Raw genomic sequence first — 19306 nt, 5'->3', positions numbered from 1 at the left:
GAAGATGGCTCCGTGGTAGAGCACTTGCCTTGCATGCATGAGGCCCTGGGTTCAATTCCTCAGCATCACATAAGCAAAAAGAAAAAAAGCCAGAAATGGCGCTGTGGCTCAAGTAGTAGAGTGCTAGCCTTGAGCTGAAGACCTGAGGGACAGCACCCAGGCCCAGAGTTCAGGCCCACATCCAGACCCCCCCCCAAAAAAAAAAACTTATGAGTGGAAACTATTGTCTACACTACTCTAGAAGACAAAGCCAATTTCAGTGTAGAACTTTTCTGGCATACAACAAATGCTTACAGTCTCATTGAATTATTTCATTACCATAATATCCTAGGTGTTATATATAGAAGGCACATAGGATGCCTACACAAATGAGAGATGGTGTTAACAGTCCTATAGTTAAGACTTTTCTTCATGTATCCCAGTTAAAACACAACTATCCTCAAAACCTTACCCATGGCTGCACACTGGTGGATATCCATAAACTAAGCAAATAGCTCTCAAGAAATTTCCACAGCAAAGTCAAATCATGCTCAAGAAAACTCTTAAAACTCGTCTTAATGCCGGGCGCTGGTGGCTCACGCCTGTAATCCTAGCTACTCAGGAGGCTGAGATCTGAGGATCACGGTTCAAAGCCAGCCCGGGCAGGAGAGACCATGAGACTCCTATCTCCAATAAACCACCAGAAAACCGGAAGTGGCACTGTAGCTCAAGTGGTAGAGCGCTCGCCTTGAGCTGAAGAGCTGAGGGACAGCTCCCAGGCCCAGAGTTCAAGCCCCACGACCGACAAAAAAAAAAAAAAAAGTCGTCTTAATGATATTTTTGTTTCATTTCTCCTCAGTACTATTTCGAAGTTCTTTCCAAAATTTTCCCTTGTCCTTTGATTGTCACGTAATTAACTATTAGTTAATTCACCTAATTCTAGCCTTAAGAGCCTATAATAATAAATTTAGAAGAGATGTTATATATGTTCAATACATTTTCCTAAAATCAAACTAAACACTATGGAAGCAATAATTTCAGGGAAGTCTCCAATCTTTTGCCAACCTAATTACTTCCTAAATTTTCTTGTGTCAGACTATTTTGAAAGAACTATATAATCTATTCCCTGAGAGCTTTTACCTACCGATTGAACCTTACCATTTGAAGCTATATACCTAAAAGCAGATATAGTGTTCCATAACTTTGTTTTCCTAAAGTTTCAGAAAACATAAAATTTTAGCTTCTTTTCCTATAGCACAATTGGAAATTCCTTGCTATCTTGGTTTCATTCTTCTGAACATTCTGAGACAGCCTTATACTTCTTCATTAAAAGCTATTGTTGGGTTGAACCTGATGCCATCCCTTTCACCTATTAGATTCATTTTTGTAAATTGAGTGCACATTTACTCAATGGATAAGCAAAGGATATTTTTGATACTCGGTGCTAAGTAAAATTATTCTGCTCCAGAGTGAGTGAGATAGTTAACAGTTCTAAGTGGAGAATATAACATTTACCTCTACAAAATTTAGTCATTTCAGCCTGTTCAAATTTCGCTAAATTCAAGTTCCGTAATCCAGCATTAAAAATAAAAGTAAGTCACTGTTGAAACTTACTGAGTTGGATTTGCATAAATAGGTAAAGCGTCCGTCTGTGTGTGTGTGTGTGTGTGTGTGTGTGTGTGTGTTAGAAAACCTGTTTTCTGTGTTTTTTGCCTTTTCTAAAAGTCCATTATATATGTCAAAAATATTATTTTGTAAAATACAATAATAAGTAGCTTTTAACTGCTATGGATCTTAATAATAAGACTCTATTAGCCTTTGAAATTCTAAATTAAAATTTGTCACATTTTGTTAATCTAACAAAAATGTACACTTTCTTTTGAATTAAACTATGAATTAGCAGAGTAAGTCAGAGTAACTCATATATAGCAATAAAATTAGTTCTATGATTAACTTCATCATGTAAATAATATTAGTGATTACAATGTCATGTGCAACTTCAGAAGACACATATAATCTTTGCTAAGGTTCTAGAAGTCGTTGATAAATACTCAACAACCAGCTTGAAGTCTTCATGCTCTGTGCCAAGCAAGTACAGTCTAGTTTAAGTGAGATGGGAAGAGTCAGAATACAATATATCCTGAAGCCACCAGCAGAAATTCAGAGCCAGTAAGTCCCTCAAGAATACTCATTTGGGGGGGGGATCCAGTCGGGGGGCCTGAACTAAGGGCCTGGGCACTGTCCCTCAGCTCTAAAGCTCAAGGCTAGTACTCTACCACTTAAGCCACAGTGCTACTTCCAGCTTTTTTCTTTTTGCTTATGTGGTGATGAGGAAATGAACCCAGGGCCTCAGGCATGCAAGGCAAACCCGCTACCACTAAGCCACTTTCTCAGCCCAAGAATATTCATTTTTTATGTCTCAAAAATAACCTGAATTTCAATGGCTTTGCAGTATCCCACTGTATTTGGTTTCAACTAGAATTTATGCCTGAAAACTCTTAATTTCTAATTTTAAAACATTTTAGTTTTAGGAGTTCCGGGAAGATGGCGGAGGAGAAGCTGGAATCTGAACAAGCTCTCGCATAGAAAGCAGTTTTAGAGTTCTAGTGAACAGTCCTAAGCCAGAGAATCACACCAAGTGTGCCATCACAGGACAGAGAGTTAGACAAGAGAGGGGAAGCCAATGAAACACATCAGCTGCCGCTGCAGCGGCAGGGTCGTGGCGGCGACCATCGCCGCTGTGTCATACCTGAGACACAGAGAGTCCTGGACGAAGGACCCAGACGCAGCGATTGAGCGGATTCTACTCAACACAAACAAGAACCGACAAGGAGCGGACATCTTCATCCGGCTGTTTGCAGACCAGGGACGTCCCAGGATCCAAGACTTGGCGTGAGTACAAGCCCGACGTCCTCACTCCTTCTCAGGGAGCAGAGGAGGGAAGGCCACCCCTCTCCCCCCAGCACCGGTGATCTCCATCTTGGATACCGACAAAGCTCGGAGGAGCTGCTAGCTCCAGCTCAGGCCTTGGAATAAAACGAGTCATTTAGCAGGTCACAAGAACTTAACGGCAAATTGACCTGCCAGACTCAGCTCCATCCAGGGAAAAGTCACCTAGCCCAGGCGCCAGCCATTGGAGTGGCTTGCCTCACTGGGTAACCAGAGCCAGAGGCTGCCCCTCCCTCTAGCAGCCACCACAATCAATTGAAAAACAGAAACCCTGAGAATGGCTCCAGGCTGGGCGCTGTGAGCTTTATCACAAAATAGCCCCCGGGAAAAGCTACTGTCTGTTGAATGGCCTCAACTCTACCCAGAACCTAGCCTCATCACCACATCCCCCTCTTTTGTGATTCTCAAAGCAGATCAACCTCCCAGAAAACTAACCTGGGAGGGGGATCTCAAAATCTTGGGTAAAGCAGAGCATTTTTCTGCCTCTTCCAACAAACCGACTTAAGAAACCATACAAGCCACAGGACCTCAAGCTGACCAGAGACTCCAACAAGAGACTGGTTACAGACAAAAGGGAGATACAGGATTCTTCCCAGCCCTCCCCCCCCCAAAAAAAAATCAAAAGACTTCTTTTTTTTCTTTTTTATTTTTCTTCTTCTTCTTTTCTTTTTTTTGTTTGTTTTTTGTTTATTGTTACCATATATATATATATATATATATATATATATATATATATATATAAATTTTTCCCTTCTAAAACTTTTATTAATCTTTAATTTTTGCCTCTTCTGAAAAAATAATTGTTTTCCAATAACTTGTTTTTTTCTCCTCTTATAATTTTTATTTTAGGAATATGTGAATGAGCATTTTCCTTTCTTTTCTTGCCTTCTTTCTCTTTTTCTTTCTTTCTTAATTATCTTTTTGTTTTTTGTCTAGCTCTACTGAACTTCTGATCTTTTCTTCTCCCTTTACCATCCTTAAAGTTTTTCACATCTCCTCTATGTCCCTCCCCTTCTCTCAACATATTCACATTCCTCTCTAAATAGACGGTCTTTTAACTTCTATAATAACATTAATTTTTATGTTTCTATTTTTTCTGGTTTGTTTCCATTCCCCTTTCCATCTCTTCTTTTTCTCTCTCTCTACTTGCATCCTACCCAACCCATTTCCTGTATTGTGATTAGGACATAGTTAACTCTCCCTGTGCCTCCCCACACCAATCTATTCCTATTTTTTACCCACATCTCTCCCTAATCCTAATAATTTCTGGTTTTCCAAATTCTTTTCTGCGGTTTGAAGTCCTTTAACATATAGTTGTTTGATGTTGAATAGATGTATCTGTTGCACTAGATTGTATCTGTAGACTATTGACTGTACAAACGCAAACATTGGTTGATGGTTGCCTTAAGATAGTGTTCTACCACAAAACTGGTGCAATCTTCATCTCAAATGGGCAGAGTAAGCCGGAAAAACACAAGAAAAATGGCAAATTCCGGTATCTCAATTCCCAATCTTGATAATCAGGGATTAGAACAGATAAAGAATAATCCAGAGGAGAGTTCCTAAAAAGCTCTACAAACACTACTAGCAAACATGATAAATGAGAAGTTTGACAATGTACAAAGGACTCTGTATGAGCGTGATAGGGAGAGAGAGGAGGCATCCCAGAAGTTTATACAGGAATAACATAAGCGTGAGGAAGCTACTCAAAAACTGATACAGGATTTGCGTGAACAACTTGAGAATACTCAAAGAAAAAGGGAGGAATGGCGTGAGCAGGCAGAGAACACTCAAAGAGATCTGCAGGAATCCCACGAAACAGAAGAAAGACAACTACAGGAATCCCACAAGTGGGAGGAAGCTAATCAAAGAGTAATTCAGGAATTGAGAGACCAGGTAGAGAATACACAAAGATCACTAAAGGCATTCATGGAATTCATTAACAAAGAGCTGAAGGAAGTCAGGGAGACCACAAAGGGAATGCTGAATGGAACCCAACAGAAGGAATGGGAGTCCAAAGAAACCATAACCAATCAACTAAGTGATCTGAGAACAAACACAGAACACCAAATTAAGGAAGTAAAGAAATTCATACAAGACCTAAAACAGAGCTTCAACAAAGAACTTGAAGCCATCAAAGCTGACCAATTAGAAGGAAAAGAGATAAAAAAGAAAGTAGAGAGTCTTGACAGCAGGTTAGACCATGCAGAAGATCGAATCTCAGGGATTGAAGACAGCCTAGATATTATAGAGAAAGTACATGCAACCATCCAAGACAAGTCCAAGAAATATGATAGGTCTATCCAACACCTGGAAGACACCATCAGAAGGCCCAATCTAAGGATAATGGGTGTAGAGGAACACCTAGAAACAGAAGTTAATGGTGTAGGAAATTTGTTTAACAGGATCCTAGCAGAGAACTTCCCAAACATACAAAAAGATAGGCCTATTCAGATAAAAGAAGCTTTTAGAACCCCAAATATACCAGACCAGAATAGGACAACCCACCATCATATTATAATCCACACAGGATCAACTCAGACCAAGGAAAAGATCCTTAAAGCTGTCAAGGAGAAAAGGTTAATCACCTATAAAGGGAAACCAATTAGAATTACCTCAGATTTCTCAGCAGAGACAATCAACGCAAGAAGAGCCTGGAATGACGTATGCCATGCCCTAAAAACAAACAAATATCAACCAAGAATACTGTACCCAGCTAAACTCTCCTTCATAACTGAAGGCCAAATAAAAACCTTCCATAGCAAAGAAAAATTGAACCAATACATCTCCACCAAACAAGGCCTACAAAAGATTCTTAAAGATGTCCTACACATAGAAAACCAACAAGACCGCAACAAAGGCCCAGAAACTGCACCCAAACTGAGAATCCAAGAACCTTAGGAAGAACCCAGATTTCGCAGCCCCCAAGAAGGTGGATAACATGGCAGGAACTCCCAAATACCTCTCAGTCCTATCTCTCAATGTTAACGGACTGAACTTTCCAATTAAGCGACACAGACTGTCTGGTTGGATTAAAAAACAAGACCCTTCTATCTGCTGCCTGCAGGAATCACATCTTGCCCATAAAAACAAACACATTTTCAATGTTAAAGGCTGAACAAAATCTACCAAGCAAACGGCCCTCATAACCAGGCGGGAGTTGCAATCCTAATATCAGATAAAATAGACTTCCAATTAAAATTCGTGAGAAGAGATAAAAAAAGGTCGCTACATACTAATTAAAGGATCTCTCCTTCAGGAGGATATTACAATTCTAAATATCTATTCGCCAAACAATGGAGCACCCAAATTTATCAAAGAAACACTACTTTCCCTCAAATCCCATATAGATCCAAAGAAATTAATTGTTGGGGATTTTAACACACCACTCTCCACACTAGATAGATCAACTCGGCAAGAACTCAACCGAGAAACCGCAGATCTAAACAGCTGCATAGATCAACTAGACTGAACAGACATTTACCGAACATTTCACCCAGCAGCATCAGAATACACGTTCTTCTCAGCAGCACATGGAATATTTTTTAAAATAGACCACATTTTAGGCCACAAAGCAAACTTGTCTAAATTCAGAAACATTGAAGTTATACCTTGCAATCTCTATGAACACAAGGGAATAAAATTAGAACTCAACACCAAAAGCCACCACGAATGTCCGGTATCACATGGAGGCTGAACAACACACTGCTGAATCATCAGTGGGTCATGGAAGAGATTAGACAGGAAATTCAAATGTTCATGATATTCAACAAAAATGAACACACAAATTACCAGCTCCTCTGGGACACAGCAAAGGCAGTACTCAGAGGCAAGTTTATAGCTCTGAGCTCCTACATCAACAAATTGGAGAGATCTGAAACTAACAATTTAATGACACATCTAAACCTCCTTGAAAAAGAGCAGCAAGATAAACCCCAATCCAGTAGATGGAAAGAAATAATCAAAATTAAATCAGAATTAAATGAATTAAAATCCAAAAAAACTATAGAAAGAATCAACAAAACAAAGAGTTGGTTCTTCGAAAAACTTAACAAAATTGACAGACCCTTAGCAAACCTTATCAGAAAAAGGAGAGAACACACCCAAATTAATAAACTCAGAGATGAGAATGGAAACATCACCACGGAAACAACCAAGATTCAGAACATTATAAGGGAATACTTCTCAAAACTTTATGCTAATAAGCTTGAGAAATTGAAAGAAATGGACCTTTTCCTAGCAAATATTGACATGCCAAAACTAAACCAAGATGAGTTAAACCAGCTTAACAGGCCCATATCAAGCATTGAAATAGAAACAGCAATAACAGACCTCCCAGTTAAGAAAAGTCCAGGACCAGATGGTTTTACAGTGGAATTTTACAAGGCCTTCAAAGCAGAGCTCACACCAATACTCCCCCAACTCTTCAATGAAATTGAAAGAGAAAGCTCACTACCGAACACATTCTATGTAGCCATCATAACCCTCATCCCAAAACCAGGCAGGGACTCATCAAAGAAAGAGAACTATAGACCCATTTCTTTGATGAACATTGATGCAAAACTTCTCAACAAAATTTTGGCCAATTGACTTCAATAATTCATCCAAAAAATCATAAACCATGATCAAACAGGATTCATTTCAGGGATGCAAAGCTGGTTCAATATACGCAAATCAATTAATATTATTCATCACATCAACAGGAGCAAGAATAAGAACCACATGGTTATCTCAATAGATGCAGAAAAAACATTTGACAAGATCCAACACCCCTTTATGATGAAGGTTTTGGAAAAATTAGGAATCCATGGAACATTCCTCAATACAATAAAGGCTGTATATGACTAACCTACAGCCAGCATTATACTCAATGTTGAAAAACTAAAGCTATTTCCTCTTAACTCAGGAACAAGACAAGGATGCCCACTCTCTCCACTTCTCTTCAATCTAGTATTAGAATGCCTAGCTACAGCAATAAGACAAGATGCAGACATAAAGGGGATCCAAATAGGGAAAGAAGAAATAAAACTCTCCCTCTTTGCAGATGACATGATCTTGCATTTAAAGAATCCCATACACTCCACTCCCAAATTACTCAAGCTGATTCAAAACTATGGCAAAGTAGCAGGTTATAAAATTAACCCCCCAAAATCAATGGCTTTTCTATATGCCAACAATGAGAAAAGTGTGGCTGAAATTAGGAAAGAAACTCCATTTGTAATAGCCCCACAAAAAATAAAATACCTAGGAATTAACTTAACCAAAGAAGTGAAGGACCTCTATGATGAAAATTTTAAAATCTTGAAAAAGGAAATCAACACAGAACTTAAAAAATGGCAAAACCTCCCATGCTCCTGGATTGGCAAGATTAACATGGTGAAAATGGCAATCCTTCCCAAGGCTATCTACAAATTCAACGCGATACCTATCAAAATTCCACCCTCATTCTTCAAGGAAATAGAAGAGGCAATCCAAAAATGCATATGGAACAATAAAAGACCCCGAATAGCAAAAACGCTCCTCAACGGAAAGAACAGTGCTGGAGGAATATCAATACCAAATTTCAAACTCTACTATAAAGCCATAGTAATCAAAACAGCTTGGTATTGGCATAAGAACAGACCTCAGGACCAATGGAATAGAATTGAAAACCCATAAATGAACCTACACACCTATAGCCATCTAATCTTTGATAAGGCAGCTAAAACAATAGAATGGAAGAAAGACAGCCTCTTCAGTAAATGGTGCTGGCAAAATTGTTTAACTACATGTAGAAAACTAAAGCTAGATCCTTATATATCACCCTGTACCAGAATCAACTCCAAATGGATCAAAGACCTTGAACTCAAAGCAGACACTCTGAAAACATTGCAGGATGGAATAGGAGAAACATTAGGTCTCCTTGGCTCAGGCCGAAATTTTCTGAATAGAGACCCAGAAGCACAACAAATCAAAGAAAGGTTGGACAAATGGGATTGCATAAGGTTTCAGAGCTTCTGCAGGGCAAATGACATAGCTAGCAAGATCAATAGAAAGCCCACCGATTGGGAGAAGATCTTTACTAGCCATACAACGGACAAGGGTCTCATATCTAAAATATACTTGGAACTCAAAAAATTAAACCACCCAACAACAAATCCTCAAAGAAACAACTGCCCAATAAATAAGTGGCTGAACGACTTAAAGAGAAGCTTCTATGAAGAAGAAAGAAGGATGGCCAATAGACACAAGAAGAAATGTTCAACATCCCTAGCCATAAAAGAAATGCAAATCAAAACACCATTGAGATATCACCTCACACCAGTTAGAACAGCAAAAATCAAGAACTCTAACAACAACAGATGCTGGAGGGGATGTGGACAGAAAGGAACCTTACTTCATTGTTGGTGGGAATGTAAACTTGTTCAACCACTTTGGAAAACAGTATGGAGGTTCCTCAAAAAGACTTCACATAGATCTCCCCTATGATCCAGCAATCCCACTTTTGGGCATTTACCCAAATGTTTACAAACAAGACCACACTAAAGCTACCAGCACAACTATGTTTATTGCAGCATTATTTACCATAGCTAAGATATGGAACCAACCCAGATGCCCCTCAGTAGATGAATGGATCAAGAAAATGTGGTATATATACACAATGGAATTCTATGCCTCCATCAGAAAGAATGACATTTCCCCATTTGTTAGGAAATGGAAAGGTTTGGAAAAAATTATATTAAGTGAAGTAAGCCAGGCCCAAAGAAGCATAGGTCCCATGGTTTCCCTTATTTGCAATATCTAGTATAGGTATGAGTCAAGCGAAAAAGGTCAGATAATGTGATGTTAGGAAAATGAACCCTTAAATATGTATTTTAATGATTTCGTTTCTTTCATGCATGTGTTTCTAACGCATTTATAAGATTATTTCTTTGTTGCTTTGTATGTCCCTCCCCCACAGTGTAACCCCCGCTTTCACTATATTTGATGTCAGTATAACATGTGGAGGAGATGGGGACAAACAAGTGGTTTAAGGATTCAGGTGGACCTGTTGCAACAATGAGAAGTACAAAATGTCATATCAAAACCAGCTTTACAAAGTCGGTGTGGGAGGGAAGTGGGGTATAGTTAGGTGGGGGGAGGAGGGAGGCTGGGAAGGGAGGTGAAGGGTAAACAAAGGAGGAGGCTGCAATGCTTGGTAAGAAATGTATGCATTATCCTGCCCATGTAATTGTAGCCCCTCTGTACAGTATGTTCTCAAATAAAATAAAATAAAATTACAAAAAAAAACCAAAAACAAAAAAACATTTTAGTTTTATGTACTCAAACATTTTCTTAGTGCTCTAAATGAGGAGCATCTCGTCCTCTGACCTACCCCATGAATAACATTGTGTGATCAAATAAGCAGAAAATCTATTCCGTTTGGGTATCTATAATCCTCTTTATGTATAATCCTCATTAACTTTCTGTTTCAGTTGGGTACAGCATTCCCTAACTCACCTAACCATATAATCTTTCCACATACTAGCCTGAACATTCATTAACATTTCACTGACCTACAGAACACGTGGGGAAATTTTTTCTTCTATACTTTAGTTATACATTTATCCCAGTACTATTACATAGAGCTTTGTATTCATATGTTAAATTTGTCCAGATTTGTGAAGAAATCTCTCCAACTCCTTTAAGATCCTCTAAACGCTAGATGCACATACTTTTTCTAAAAGAAGCTGGCAATATAGGTGGGAAAAAGAAAGTTTAGTGATAATCCTTATCATCTGAGACACTGAAGATCATTAATTACTTGGATCTTTCTAACATATTCGGAGAGTCTCAGAAAAGACAACACAACAAAGAGGAGTCACCAGTACTTTCTGGAGGTCCCTTAAAAACACTAAAACCCTCATTTCTGTTTGGCTAAGAAAAATTCCCTTTCTCATTACCTAAAATACTTGACCAATCTTACCTCTCTGAAATGAGGGCTTTTCCTTTTTATTAAAAAAAGAGTCTCTGTTACAGATTATTTTGTTTTATTATTTGTAGTTTTTTCCTAGCTGTTCTGAAAAATAAAAGGAATTTCTAAAACCATAGATAGCTAATGCTACTTTTTCAGAAGTACACAGCCAGGAAGAATGAGTTTATATATAAAGAAAATATTTATACAGGAAATGTGACTTCAAATTCCAGACTTGTTTAGAGCTTGTACAAAGTTTTTGATAGACTGATAGACTCAAACACTGAGTTAGACCAAAAGATGGTAAAATTCTTTCTTTAATTTTTTTGAGGGACAGCTGTGCTCTTCAGCTCAAGACTAGCACTCTAGCACTTGAGCCATAGTGCCACTGGCTTATTTCTTTTTGCTTATGTAGTACTGAGGACTCGAACCCAGGGCCTCAGGCATGCAAGGCAAGCACTCTACCACTGAGCCAGCTTCCCAGCCCCAAGATGGTGAAATTCTTTAAATGTCTCTATGTGTGAAAGAAGGTTCCACTTGAGAACAATAATCATAGTTTAGCTGAAGAGGGAGGGAAGGAGCAAACTTCCAGAGTTCTTTTGGACTTTACCCTGAAGCAAACCAAATAAAACTAAATGTTTAATGAAATCTGTCTAAATCCAACCAACACATGCAGAAAAATTCCAAGAGTTCACTCACCCAGGGATACTAATGGTGGGACAAGTAAAGCAAAGGATGGAACTAATTCTGGGGTGATTTGAATCATAGCCACAATTAAAGCTTCAGTACCATGTCAAATACATTTCAACTTTAAAATCCTTTGCTTGCATAAAGGTTTTCAAGTCGACTAATGACTAATGACTACGTGAAACAAAAGCAATGTATGAGAATTGCAATTATCACCACAACAAAGGAAAGGAAGCATTGTTGATATTAATGGCCCACTGTATAAAACTCACATTAATTTCTCTCCATGAGTAAATGAAATAACTTCTTAAATGTGACTCCTGCTCAACATTCAAACTCAATGCAATCGATCATTCACACTATAACCAGAGGAACCTTACAAACCTGATCATAGTCATTTCACTAAATAATGTCACTAGCATCCTGCTTCCCCAGAACTAAACTACAAATCACTGGTTTAACCTGAAAGTCCTTCCCAGTTTCCCTTTGTCCCACCCCTCTTCAGCTACATCATTTGCCCTAACTTCTCCATCCTCACCGCATTTCCACAATTCATCCAGAGCACCACACATAATACACTTCTTAATTTTTTCATACCTGAACCATTTCATCAGCTTTCTCTCTTTTTGGATTGCCTTCCCTTCAATGCATCCCTTAGGAAATGATCTGTTGATCAAAATTATGTTCAAAGATCATTATCTCTTTGAAGATCTTCTTTGCTCCCCTAGGTCAAATTAATGTTGCTCTTCCTGTGCCCACAGGAACCTTCATACAGTAGATAATAAATTGTAACACATTAACATTATTAAGAAGTGATTTTCTAGACATAGTTTTACTCAATTTAACCCTAACAATAACCTCATGAGGCTGGTACTATGATTATTATCACCAATTTTCAAGTAAGACAGTCTGAGACATACATACACTGAGTGTCCTATATGAGGTCATTCAAGTATTCACTGACAAACACAAATTTGGAATACAGTTGGTCTGTCCCCATATTAACTCTTAAAGATTATCCCAAAGTTCCATTGCTTGAGGGTCCCCTGGGATCAAGCTAAAAAGAGAATCCAGGGCTTTGTTTGGCTAGAGGTTCCATGAGGCAGGAGTCAACTTCCATAGGAAGCCTTGAAATCAGGGGAAAAAAAGCAGATCCATGATCTAAAATGGGCGATTAAGTCAAGCAAACCAAAGAGGTAAGATTTCACAAGCCCTCAAATAAAAAGCAAATACAAATGTCAGAAACTGGGCTATGAAATAAATAAAAAGTGAGAATAAGTCTGGTTCCATAAGCAGGATAATTTCTAACTCCTTATGTCCTGAAAATTGAGCTAAGAGAAGTTCTCCCTTAGAGGAAGTAGAAATAAATCTATCCATGTACTTACAAGTGTCAGAAAAGTATAAACTCCCCCTTCAAAGCTTCTTCACTTCCCTGTTCAGGATAGGGGAGTTCAAATTTTGAACAGCTCCTCACTGGCCTGGGCAAGATTCTTTCCCATGTGAACAGCACATTCCCCATATTGCAAAACAAGGACCACAGTCATTTATTTATAAATCATACACTGCTCAATTGTAATTTTTGTGTGAGTGATGCTGGGATTAACCTCTTGTAATTGTTAAACAAGCACTCAATACTTAGCCAGTCCCTGCCTAGCCCTCATTTGTAATTTTTATCAGCTTGCTATTTGTCTTAATTGGCACTGCATTTCAGGTCAAAATTCACCAAATTTCTTTAGCAATAGCCTTGTTCCCTCTGGTACCCTGTTCTGCAAATTACATTTTTCTTCACAGATTTAGTGAGAAAGGAGCACATTTTTAGGACCCTACTCAAATGCATTTTTCTTCATGAAGTGTTACATTTTCAACTTTATTGAAATAAACTGATTCTCTCAAATTCCTATACACATTCTTTGTACCAATTAAAGTTATTCTCTGTATTTTTATGTCAATAGGCTTGACTGATGATTCTATTCCCAGTGCAACTACCACTAATACTAGTAGCTATCTCTTTTTTTTTTTCCTGTGCTAGAACTGAGCTTCAACTCATGGCTTGGAATTCTGAAGGTCTCAGTTGACCATACCTTCACTTCCAACATTTTTCTGATTAGTTGAAGGTAAGAATCTCACTGTTTTTTCTATTCCAAACCCCGCAATTCTTAGACTGAACCACTTGAGTAGCTAAGCTTATACATGTGAGCCACTAGCACCTGGGTTCACTTCTTAACAATATGCTATGGGGGCTGGGATGGTGGCTCAATGGTATAGCGCTCGCCTTGCATGAGGCCCTGGGTTCGATTCCTCAGCACCACATAAGCAAAAAGAAAAAAAGCCAGAAGAGGTGCTTTGGCACAAGTGGTAGAGTGCTAGCCTTGAGCTGAAGAACTGAGGGATAGCACCCAGGCGCAGAGGTCAGGCCTCATGATCAGATCCCCTGTCCCCCCCCAAAAAAAAGAATATACTATGCGCCTTTACATATAGTCAATTATTCAACAACCTGAAATGCAGCTGTTTTAGGTCAGGAAATAAGAATCACTTTTTAAAACTATGAAATAATCTTTTGTAAAAAGACATATTCTTATCTTTATTTTATAAACATGAAAGCTAAGGTACTAAATCATTGACAATCTTGTCAAGTTCACACACCAGTTAGCCATAGAGATGTGAAAGGACTCCAGGCCTTATTTCTACATACAGTTGTACTTACTATCTTTGTGCTGACTTTGTTTTTCTGTTTCCATGTAATAAGGCTGATATCATGTGAACATGGACTGAATGCAGAACAAATTATAAGCAATAGAAAATGTGTCTATCTTCTGAGCTGAGGCATTTTAGAATACAACCATGGAAGCCACAAAAGAGAGAGCCTGGATCTAAAAATCACATTACCCAATGCAGAGGTGTTACGCATCAAACCTTCAGAAAGCAAAAGACAAACCAGTGATGATCCCTTAGTTCTCTAATTTGTTTTTCTTGTTACCAATGCTGCTATAATAAAGACTCTCCAACCTAGTTTCTCAATATTAACTCTCCTCCAAATTCTGAGTCAACATTTCAGAGTATTTTTCAGCTAACACAGGCAGAAGAAAGAAGAGAAGGAAATGAAAAAGTAAAGGCTACTAGCTTCTTCACATGGAAATAAAACAACAATGAGTCAATCAGATACAATATGTGAGGAACTCACGGAGAACCTCACAAATCCTAATAGTACCTCAGGTGTAATCTCAGATTCCACAAGATCATCTCAGAATAAGAGAAGAGGACTGAATGTAAACAAGTTATGCAGTTATCCTACTCCAACAAAAATTTTTCTTGTCTTTCTATCTACACTACATTTACATATTAGTTTCATTTCCTGTGTATAAGGAAATCTTGTCTGACATTAGATTTCAGTAGTCAGAATAGCTTTTAGAAACAGCACAAATTCAATCACTTATTTCAGGTAATTTTCACTTATCATGAAAGAGGATCATGAACTTCTTCATTTCAGTTTCTATAATGGTAGGCACTATCCTCTCTACTGCCTTTCCTATTCATTGACCATAATAGGTACACTCTTTCAAATACTATTAAATTTAGAAATATTAAATGTGTTTGCCTCCCTCCAAGCAAATTCACCATAGTAATTTACACTACTCACAAAAACTCAAACATATACAAATTAGTTAATGGCAGTATTTCTCACAATGGTGAAAACTAGAAACCTCAGTGTTCCACACTAGTTATATTATAGTATTTTCTATAAAAGATTATTTCATAGAGATTTTAAAGTGATTCTCATTTACTTACATGAGACAATCACATTTCAGGCTTGTGAGTAAAATTGTAAATTACAAAAATCTGTATTTTGATTCCATTTATATGTGTGTTTGTATCTATGTCTGAGGACTATTTTGTGTATGGAAATAAAGAAGGCATAAAAATCTGCTTCAGAATTTTAACAATTCTTTCTTGGTAGGTTTTGAGATGCACTTCACTTTTATACTCTTCTGCGTTGCTTCTGTTTTAAATGTTCATATATCTATATATCTATATATAAATAAAGGATTAGAGATATAGCTTAATGTCAATGCTTATCTAGCATGCTTAAGATACCAGTTTCAATATCCACTAGCACAAAAATCACAAATGTAATACAGATTCATATTGGAAAAATGTTTAAGCTGTATCTTAGCTGCCACTTTCCAGCACACCAAAATTTCATTCAATGGAAACACAAAGTGACATAAACTAAGGTTAGCAATCTAGTTTATAGACATAACTTCTACCTAGTTTCTATAATCAGAATGTTGCCTGTTATTACTCAATCTACAATGAAAATAATGAGGTTTCAAAAGTCCATTCATAGTTAATTCTTTCACTTCAGATTTCAACATTAAACCATAAAGACAGATTCTACATATAGACCATAATTGCAATGAAACCTTGGGTGAAAGTCTTGTTGCAGAATGAGTTCCTAAGTCATAATGTTTTTCTCTTTCTTACCACATTTCCAATTTATGAAGTCATAGATGTAACAGTACCAGAAAATTTACTGGCTGTCAAATAAAGAAAAAATAAGAGAGGCTCTAAACTGTATTTGTTAACACACTCAGTAGTATATCAGACAAGATATTGTGAAATAAGTTCTATACTTCAAGCCTCTTTTACCTGTTAAAGGATTTTTTCAAATAAGAAAGTAATAGACAAAATACACCATGAAGTTTTCTAGTTTAAAATCTAACCACCAGAATTTACCAACTAAGATGGCAAAATAAGAGAGTAAACAGGAAAATATTCTAAAATTCTATTGGAACAATAACCCGTGATATCACGGGTTATTCCAAGCAGAGTGTATATGAAGTTTGATTTTAGGGCTAGCCCATCCATTAAACAGATGCTACATTAAACATAAAATTGCTTAATACAAAGTATTTGTGTCACTGGCTATTCTGGTTAAACACACACTATATTCATCATGGTTAAAATAATAAAGATTAATTTGTACTTTAAGTCATAGTTCAGTTGGTTACATAGCTATTCAGGAAAGCTCTCATTCATCTAAATGTTGACTTACAGAGACAAGATTCTTCCATATTGCAGTTTAACATTTGGAATATGTAGTTTCCAACTTTGCCACAGAACAGATGCTGGGGAATAAAAGAAGAGGATTTTATGGATTGAGCTGGAAATAGCATATACCATTTACACCTATGTGCCTTTGTCTAGAAATTAACCATATTATTTTACCTTGCTCCAAGAAAGGACTGAAAATATAGTTCGGTACCTAGGAAGACAAAATGGATTTGTGAACATGATGAATGCTGCTGTAGTTTGATGTTAACTGTTATTTTTATCTTTGTAGAACATATTTGATACTATGGTAATTTCTTTCCTTTTCTGTATGCCTGAAACTCATGTGGCAAAGGAAGACTCACTGCTCTAAAGTATAGACCTAAAAGTTATTTCCAGCTTCTCCTTTTCCTCAGTGCTCCCACAGTCATCAATATTCCTGTGGCTCATTTTTTTCAGCCTATGCCTTTATCACCCCCACCATCAGCCAGGTGTTCAACTGCCGTCTCCTGGAAAGAAATCGCTGCCTCCACTCTGACCTCAAACCCAATTTTCCCACCCCATCCATTGTCACCTCCACCAATACAGAAACAATAACAAATCTTTATTATCCTAAGACATAGTATCACTTCTCCTTACCTTTACACCTCAGTAGGTTTACTTCAGGCTCTGTTAAATATCACAATATCTCCTTCAACTACAAAACTGCTCTGCATACTAAATGAGTTCCTTACATATGGACTAAGGAGACAAACAATAATCTCTTAGGAGATATTAAAGTATATATAGGCATTTCTTTATATTCTAAGTGGTCCCAGACTTCTAGAAATTGAGAGTTTGGCTCTACATATTTGATTATTCCTTTTCTTGCCATATAGCCATACATTTGGAATATTTTAAAATATGTAATGCTTCAGCAATTTGTTTGTCATCCTTATACAGGAGACATGCTAATCTCTGCATCATTTCAATCTTAGTATACAGTATATGTTGCTGTAGCAAGTACTTGATATTGCTTTCTATTGCCTTCAGCATGTTGATGCTCTAGCCAGCCCTTCTTTACTGTTTCTACAATATGCAGCAATGGATTCTACAACAAATATAATCAAATAAATATAATCTCTTATAAATGTAATTATTCTATATTATATATTACATTGTTATATATTAATGTAATTACTAATATGTATTTGATTATAGTTTACAAGAGAATAAGTAACAGCAAAACTGTTAAGGCTGTGGCCCATGGGAGCACTTGTTCACTTTGCAGACGCCCATCCCTAAAATAATATAAACTAGTCTTCTTTCCTCTCTTCCCAGCATTACTATGTGTTCACTGATGATTATTTAATAAATGAAGTGACCTAAGAATTCTAACCAAATCTACAATTTTATCAGCAATTCACCTTTATATTATCCCAATAAACCAAGACAGGAAGAGATGAAGAAGAAATTAGAGAGCTAAAAAGGTCTTAAAAGTGTGGTGGATATTAAAGCAGATAGTTGTGACAGAGCTGGTGATATTGTGACACAATCCTCTGGTGATATTGTGACACAATCCTGCCAAAGTAGGACAGGCAGGGAGGGAGAGGAGGAGGAGGAAGAGCATCATAATGATCCTTCTCAACACTTCTCTGGAACAAACTTGAATTGGTTTCTTCAAGGTGGGGGTGATGGGCTTGAGGGGGGGACCCTTTCTCTGAAGTCTGACAAGGAATCAGGAAATATTGCAGTCCCTCAGGCAGCCCAAGTAAGCACAGGAACAAGATAAGAATTCCTCACCTTGAGCACTCACACTGAGCTTTTTTTTGAAAGTTCTCAAACGTTCATGATAGAAACAGTTTTGATCCTCACAGCAAGATCTGTGAGGCAGGAAGGACGGGGAGTCTGATCTTTAGTGAGGTAAACTGAGTCAGAAAGGAGCAATTGTAGGTCATCCAACACCAAGGCCAATGCCTGCATTTCTTTTTTTTTAATTTTTACTTTTTGTGAACATACTGTACAGAGGGGTTACAATTACATGGGCAAGATACTCATCCAGCATGTATTTATTGATCTCCTATTATGTGGCAGAGCCTGTGTCAAGTGAGGTTGATCTACATGGCACTTGCTCTGAACTTAGAGAACTGTACATTTGAAGAAAAGACCAATAAATCATTAACATAATAACAGGTTTTAGTTAATATCATAATTTCTGATTATGTTACCATAACATGGGAAATTATAGAACAATATTGTTAGAGCAATGATATAAATATACCAGCAGGAAGATTTCAGGATCAAGGAATCAGAAAGGAAAAGTCTGAGCTAAAAGGTAGTGAAAGCAGTGAAATTCCTGAAGGAGCCAGGTGCTGGTGACTCACACCTGTAATCCTAGTTACTCAGGAGGCTGAGATCTGAGTCTATGTGATATCCTACCAGTCTAGCTAACCTGCAGTAAGCATTGCATTAGATTGGTTTAGCTAGCGTCTTCCTCACCCCCAGTGTCTTGTAAATACCAGCTCCATGGCTAATAAAGTTCTACTTGTGGCCATGCCCTGGTGGCTCACGCTTGTAATTCTAGCTACTCAGGAGGATGAGATCTGAAAATTGCAATTCATAGTCCACCCTGGGCAGGAAAGTCCATGAGCCTCTTATCTCCAATGAACCATCAAAAAAGTTGCAAGTGGAGCTGTGTCTCAAAGTGATACAGTACTAGCTTTGAGCAAA

The 19306-nt window shown here is 37.6% G+C and overlaps 1 long non-coding RNA gene and 1 pseudogene across 1 annotated transcript in view; both read right to left on the bottom strand.

The window, feature by feature from the left end:
* Positions 1-19306, bottom strand: part of LOC138828796 (uncharacterized) — a 188907-nt gene that overhangs the window by 147774 nt on the left and 21827 nt on the right. The window contains exons 4-5 of the long non-coding RNA XR_011372365.1: positions 16775-16811; positions 16602-16674 (exon numbers count right to left, since the gene is read on the bottom strand). This is a non-coding gene — a long non-coding RNA (uncharacterized lncRNA). The remainder of the gene's footprint in view (positions 1-16601; positions 16675-16774; positions 16812-19306) is intronic.
* Positions 17495-17592, bottom strand: LOC138828803 (U6 spliceosomal RNA; annotated as a pseudogene).

This window comes from Dipodomys merriami, unplaced genomic scaffold (genome assembly GCF_024711535.1).
Source record: "Dipodomys merriami isolate MVZ:Mamm:240054 unplaced genomic scaffold, mDipMer1.0.p SCAF_164, whole genome shotgun sequence".
NCBI classification, from domain to species: Eukaryota; Metazoa; Chordata; class Mammalia; order Rodentia; family Heteromyidae; genus Dipodomys; species Dipodomys merriami.
Note: the sequence above shows the minus strand (reverse complement) of the source record. Positions and strands in the feature narration are given on the sequence as shown.